The following is a 7220-nucleotide window of genomic DNA, read 5'->3' on the forward strand; positions in this document are numbered from 1 at the left end:
AGAAATATAGTGTTAGAGAATTATAGAGAGATAGAGAAAGACGTGAAAGCACGTTCATATAGAGATAAGAAAAATCCCCCTACATAGTGCACGACATTGGGCCCTGGTCAAAAGCAGTGCACTATATACAGTTTACATACACCTCAGCCAAATACATTTAAACTCAGTTTTTCCCAGTTCCTGACATTTAATCCTAGTAAAAAATTCCCTGTCTTAGGTCAGTTAGGATCACCACTTTATTTTAAGAATGTGAAAATCCTGGATCATTGTTATTCTAACTTTCGCGACGCATTAAAGGCCCTCCCCTGCCCTCCCTTTGGAAAAGCTGACCACAACTCCATTTTGTTGCACCCAGCCTATAGACAGAGACTAAAACAGGAAGCTCCCACGCTCAGGTCTGTTCAACGCTGGTCCGACCAATCTGATTCCACGCTTCAAGACTGCTTCGATCACGTGGATTGGGATATGTTCCGCACTGCGTCAAACAACAACACTGATTCGGTGAGTGAGTTTATTAGCAAGTGCATCAGCGATGTTGTACCCACAGCAACTATTAAAACATTCCCAAACCAGAAACCGTGGATTGATGGCAGCATTTGAGCGAAACTGAAAGCACGAACCACTGCTTTTAACCAGGGCAAGGTGACCGGAAACATGACCGAATACAAACAGCTATTCCCTCCGCAAGGCAATCAAACAAGCTAAGCGTCAGTATAGAGACAAAGTAGAGTCGCAATTCAATGGCTCAGACACAAGAGGTATGTGGTAGGGTCTACAGTCAATCACGGATTACAAAAAGAAAACCAGCCTTGTCGCGGACCAGGATGTCTTGCTCCCAGACAGACTAAACAACTTCTTTGCCTGCTTTGAGGACAATACAGTGCCACTGACACGGCCCGCTACCAAAACCTGTGGACTCTCCTTCACTGCAGCCGTCGTGAGTAAAACATTTAAACGTGTTAACCCTCGCAAGGCTGCAGGCCCAGACGGCATCCCCAGCCGCGTCCATAATTTGCAAACAAATTCATAAAAAAAATCCTACAATGTGATTTTCTGGATTTTATTCCCTCATTTTGTCTGTCATAGTTGAAGTGTACCTATGATGAAAATTACAGGCCTCTCTCAGCTTTTTAGTTGGGAGAACTTGCACAATTGGTGGCTGACTAAATACTTTTTTGCACCACTGTATCCACATCACTTTCCTACCTCATGATGCCATCTATTTTGTGAAGTGCACCAGTCCCTCCTGCAGCAAAGCACCCCCACAACATGATGCTGCCACACCCATGCTTCACAGTTGGGATGGTGTTCTTCGGCTTACAAGCCTCCCCCTTTTTCCTCCAAACATAACGATGGTCATTATGGCCAAACAGTTCTACTTTGGTTTCATCAGACCAGAGGACATATCTCCAAAAAGTACGATCTTTATTCTGTCTATTGGTCCCCCTCAACCTTAAAGCAACGGTCCCCCTCAACCTTAAAGCAACCAGCATTTGGTGACAGGAAAGTCATTGTTGTTTGTGTGTGTGTGTGAGGGTGTGTGTGTGTGTGTGTGAGGGTGTGTGTGTGTGTGCGTGTGTGTGTGCGTGTGTGTGTGTGTGCGTGTGTGCGTGTGCGTGTGTGTGTGCGTGTGTGTGTGTGTGTGTGCGTGTGTGTGTGTGCGTGTGTGTCTGTGTGTACGTGTGTGTGTGCGTGTGCGTCCAAAAGCTTTCATTATCGGGCCATAAAGTTGAGCCATGAAATATTAGAACATTCTTGAAATAAATTAGTCAAATTAAAGATGCACTCTGGGATCTTAAGCACAACAAATTCCTAACATATTGCACAAATGTAACTTGTAATATATCATACAAATTGCAAAATTCGTAACATATCGCACATAATTGGATGACGTAGTACACTTTAGGCTCGTGAGCACGACTTTCAAAACTACTGGCTGAAATTATACACAAGTTAGAGAGTTCATCTTTAAGTGTGTTTGTGTGTTTTAAAGTTAGTTTGTGTTAGTGTTTGTGTGTTTTAAAGTTAGTGTGTGTTAGTGTTTGTGTGTTTTAAAGTTAGTGTGTGTTAGGTGTGTGTTTTTAAAGTTAGTATGAGTGTGTGTGTGTGTTGTAAAGTTTGTGTGTGTTAGTGTGTGTGTGTCGCAAATCTCCTCATAACTGTCTTCATGGTCTCATGAATTCTTCATTAAGGGTCTTTCACGTCATTATCAGGACTGACTCCGTATGAGGTGATCACTGAGTAAGCATGTGTGTTTCTCCATCACTACAGAAACACATAATGAGGTTTGTAGAAAGACAACAGTGTCCTTCTCCACCAACGTATTCAGTTAAAAGGCTACAGAGAAACTCAATCTGAGGGTGGATGGTAATGATTGTCCCCTACAGGGAGCCGTAGAGATTAGCTCTCCATATTTTACCATAACTTAGCTTTGGTTGGCGAGGCGCCCTACTGTGGTTCTGGTCGGGACATAAATGTTGGAATGATTGGCGCTGGGGTGGAGTGTGTATGCACGCCACTGCACGCACGGACACACACATACACAGCCCGCTGACACCCCACTGACACAGCAACCATTTCCTGCTGGGTTGGATTCCATCATTAGCTTTCTGGTAGGAAGAGAACGTGTTGTTGTCGCTGCACTGAACAGGTCATTCGGGGTCTTTCTTCCTTCATTTCAAGCCTACTGGGCAGCATGACATATTAATAATGTATCTTCCTTGGTGAGGATGAGGTTATGGGAATCACTGGCGGTTCAGAATAGCGGATGTGGAGGCAAAGGGTTTGTATTCTGTGAGTCCTAGTGTATGTATGTGTGTGTGTACTGCGAGCATAATACGTGTGTGGAAGAAAGAGAGAGCACTGCATGCACTTATGTATGTGTGAATATGTGTGTGTGTGTGTGCAAGTGTGTGTCCTCCCTCACCCTATCTGAGTGACGGACAGGCCCAGAGGCCCATTAGCCACTGTATTGACAGAGGGGGAGTACTGCTCAAGTGCTGCTAAGTGGACAGCAGACAGATAACATGGTAGCGTCCATCTAGTCGGTCTCTAAGCCTCACAGCTCTATAGTCCACACTGAGGTGTGAGGGCTTCTTGTTCTGTTCTGGACAGCTGCGGGGCTAGATCCATCAGTCTGGACTGACCACTACAAACGGTCAACTGGGCTTACTGTTCCTACCCACTGTGTGTGTGTGTGTGTGTGTCTGCAGGCGAAAGAGAGAGAGTCCAGTTATCTAGCTACTACACAAAAATACAGGTCTATTGTTTGCAGGTGTGTCTGAATCAACATGATTAATTTCCCTCCATTTCTCTCTCCCTCGGCAAGCGGTATCGATGCACCAAGTCTGGAACCAACCATGTCCCTGAACAGCTTCTACCCCCAAGCCATACGACTGCTAAATAGTTAAATAGCTACCCAGACTATCTGCATTGGCCCTTTCTGCATTAACTTTTTTTGTTACTCATCACATACGCTGCAGCTACTATTTACTATCTGTCACTTTATTCCTAGTTATGTACATACACATCTACCTCAATGTCCTCGTACCCCTGCACATCCACTCAGTACTGGTGCCCAGTGTAGTTATGTACATACACATCTACCTCAATGTCCTCGTACCCCTGCACATCCACTCAGTACTGGTGCCCAGTGTAGTTATGTACATACACATCTACCTCAATGTCCTCGTACCCCTGCACATCCACTCAGTACTGCTGCCCAGTATAGTTATGTACATACACATCTACCTCAATGTCCTCGTACCCCTGCACATCCACTCAGTACTGGTGCCCAGTGTAGTTATGTACATACACATCTACCTCAATGACCTCGTACCCCTGCACATCCACTCAGTACTGGTGCCCAGTGTAGTTATGTACATACACATCTACCTCAATGTCCTCGTACCCCTGCACATCCACTCAGTACTGGTGCCCAGTGTAGTTATGTACATACACATCTACCTCAATGACCTCGTACCCCTGCACATCCACTCAGTACTGCTGCCCAGTGTAGTTATGTACATACACATCTACCTCAATGAGCTCGTACCCCTGCACATCCACTCAGTACTGGTGCCCAGTGTAGTTATGTACATACACATCTACCTCAATGACCTCGTACACCTGCACATCCACTCAGTACTGCTGCCCAGTGTAGTTATGTACATACACATCTACCTCAATGTCCTCGTACCCCTGCACATCCACTCAGTACTGCTGCCCAGTGTAGTTATGTACATACACATCTACCTCAATGTTCTCGTACCCCTGCACATCCACTCAGTACTGGTGCCCAGTGTAGTTATGTACATACACATCTACCTCAATGAGCTCGTACCCCTGCACATCCACTCAGTACTGCTGCCCAGTGTAGTTATGTACATACACATCTACCTCAATGAGCTCGTACCCCTGCACATCCACTCAGTACTGGTGCTCAGTGTAGTTATGTACATACACATCTACCTCAATGACCTCGTACCCCTGCACATCCACTCAGTACTGGTGCCCAGTGTAGTTATGTACATACACATCTACCTCAATGACCTCGTACCCCTGCACATCCACTCAGTACTGCTGCCCAGTGTAGTTATGTACATACACATCTACCTCAATGTCCTCGTACCCCTGCAGATCCACTCAGTACTGGTGCCCAGTGTAGTTATGTACATACACATCTACCTCAATGACCTCGTACCCCTGCACATCCACTCAGTACTGCTGCCCAGTGTAGTTATGTACATACACATCTACCTCAATGAGCTCGTACCCCTGCACATCCACTCAGTACTGGTGCTCAGTGTAGTTATGTACATACACATCTACCTCAATGACCTCGTACCCCTGCACATCCACTCAGTACTGGTGCCCAGTGTAGTTATGTACATACACATCTACCTCAATGACCTCGTACCCCTGCACATCCACTCAGTACTGGTGCCCAGTGTGTAGTCAAGTTATCATTACTCATTGTGTATTTATTATTACCTGTGTTATCATGTGTTTAACTTCCTATTATTTCTCTATTTGATTTCTCTCTACATTGTTGAGAAGGGCCTGTAAGTGAGCATTTCACTGTTAGCCTACAGCTGTTGTTTATGAATCCTGTGATAAACAACATGTGATTTGTCTCTCTCTACAGCAGAGATCCAACAGAGTGGATGAGGGGGAAGAGAGTTCCTTCCCGCTATAGCTGAATGTGCATGGTGAATACTAATACAATCAGATCTCTCTCTCACACACACACACACACACACGCAAACACACACACACATTCTCTATGAGCAATAGCTGTGGCATTTGCTATCTATCACAGCTAGTCACAACAACTGGATAGAGGCATCGGGGTACTTTGGCAACACACTCCTGCGCGCATGTGTGTGTGTGTGTGTGTCAACAATACTCCTCCGCGCCAGCTGGAAACTGAAACTATTCAGGGTTTATAATCAAAGGCTGAGCAATCACTGTGCTTGTTTAAGGCTGAGCATGTGTCCAATGTCATTGATAGGAAATGCTATCACTATCAGATTGGCATTTACAGCGCTGTCGAAGGAATGTAAACTAAAGCAAAGCGGAAGAGCCCTGGGGCCTCAGCGATAGACAGCTGTGGTTGGTTACTGCTTTGTCTGAACCTTATGTACCCGTTTCATGTGGTAGATGCTAGATTTGGGGGGTGTGTGGTTTTAAAACATTGGAGTTTGTCACCTGAGGTAACCTTACAGTGTGCGATGACTACTGAATGGTTACCCAATTTACTTTCACAGCTGATCCAACGGTTACCTACAGTTGAAGTCGGAAGTTTACATACACTTAGGTTGGAGTCATTAAAACAACTCCACGAATTTCCAGTTTTTTATAGTTTTGGCAAGTCGGTTAGGACATCTACTTTGTGCATGACACAAGTAATTTCTCCAACAATTGTTTACAGACAGATTATTTCACTGTATCACAATTCCAGTGGGTCAGAAGTTTACATTCACTAAGTTGACTGTGCCTTTAAACAGCTTGGAAAATTCCAGAAAATTATTTCATGGCATTAGAAGCTTCTGATAGGCTAATTGACATAATTTGAGTCAATTGGAGGTGTACCTGTGGATGTATTTCAAGGCCTACCTTCAAACGCAGTGCCTCTTTGATTGACATCATGGGAAATTCAAAAGAAATCAGCCAAGACCTCCTCAAGTCTGGTTCATCCTTGGGAGCAATTTACAAACACATGAAGGTACCACATTCATCTGTACAAGCAATAGTACGCAAGTATAACCACCATGGGACCACGCAGCCGTCATACCGCTCAGGAAGGAGACACGTTCTGTCTCCTGGAGATGAACGTACAAATGAACGTAAAAAGTGCAAATCAATCCCAGAACAACAGCAAAGCACCTTGTGAAGATGCTGGAGGAAACGGGTACAAAAGTATCTATAGCCACAGTAAAATGAGTCCTATATCGACATAACCTGAAAGGCCGCTCAGCAAGGAAGGAGCCACTTCTCTAAAACCACCATAAAAAAGCCAGACTACGTTTTGCAACTGCATATGGGGACAAAGATGGCACTTTTTGGAGAAATGTCCTCTGGTCTGATGTTGTGGTGCACTTCACAAAATAGATGGCAACATGAGGTAGTAAAATGATGTGGATATATTGAAGCAACCATCTCAAGACATCAGTCAGGAAGTTAAAGCTTGGTCGCAAATGGGTCTTCCAAATGGACAATGACCCCAAGCATACTTCCAAAGTTGTGGCAAAATGGCTTAAGGACAACAAAGTCAAGGTATTAGAGTGGCCATCACAAAGCCCTGACCTCAATCCTATAAAAAAATTGTGGGCAGAACTGAAAAAGCGTGTGCGAGTAAGGAGGCCTACAAACCTGACTCAGTTACACCAGCTCTGTCAGGAGGAATGGGCCAAAATTCACCCAACTTATTGTGGGAAGCTTGTGGAAGGCTACCCAAGTTGACCCAAGTTAAACAATTTAAAGGCAATGCTACCAAATACAAATTGAGTGTATGTAAACTTCTGACCCACTGGGAATGTGATGAAAGAATTAAAAGCTGAAATAAATCACTACTATTATTCTGACATTTCACATTCTTAAAATAAAGTGGTGATCCGAACTGACCTAAGACAGGGAATTTTTACTAGGATTAAATGTCAGGAATTGTGAAAAACTGAGTTTTAATGTATTTGGCTGAGGTGTATGTAAACTTCCGACTT

The 7220-nt window shown here is 44.4% G+C and overlaps 1 protein-coding gene across 11 annotated transcripts in view; it reads right to left on the minus strand.

The window, feature by feature from the left end:
* Nucleotides 1-7220, minus strand: part of LOC110533185 (teneurin-3) — a 410089-nt gene that overhangs the window by 128568 nt on the left and 274301 nt on the right. The gene's annotated exons all lie outside the window — the stretch shown is intronic.

This window comes from Oncorhynchus mykiss, chromosome 10, assembly GCF_013265735.2.
Source record: "Oncorhynchus mykiss isolate Arlee chromosome 10, USDA_OmykA_1.1, whole genome shotgun sequence".
Classification (NCBI taxonomy): Eukaryota; Metazoa; Chordata; class Actinopteri; order Salmoniformes; family Salmonidae; genus Oncorhynchus; species Oncorhynchus mykiss.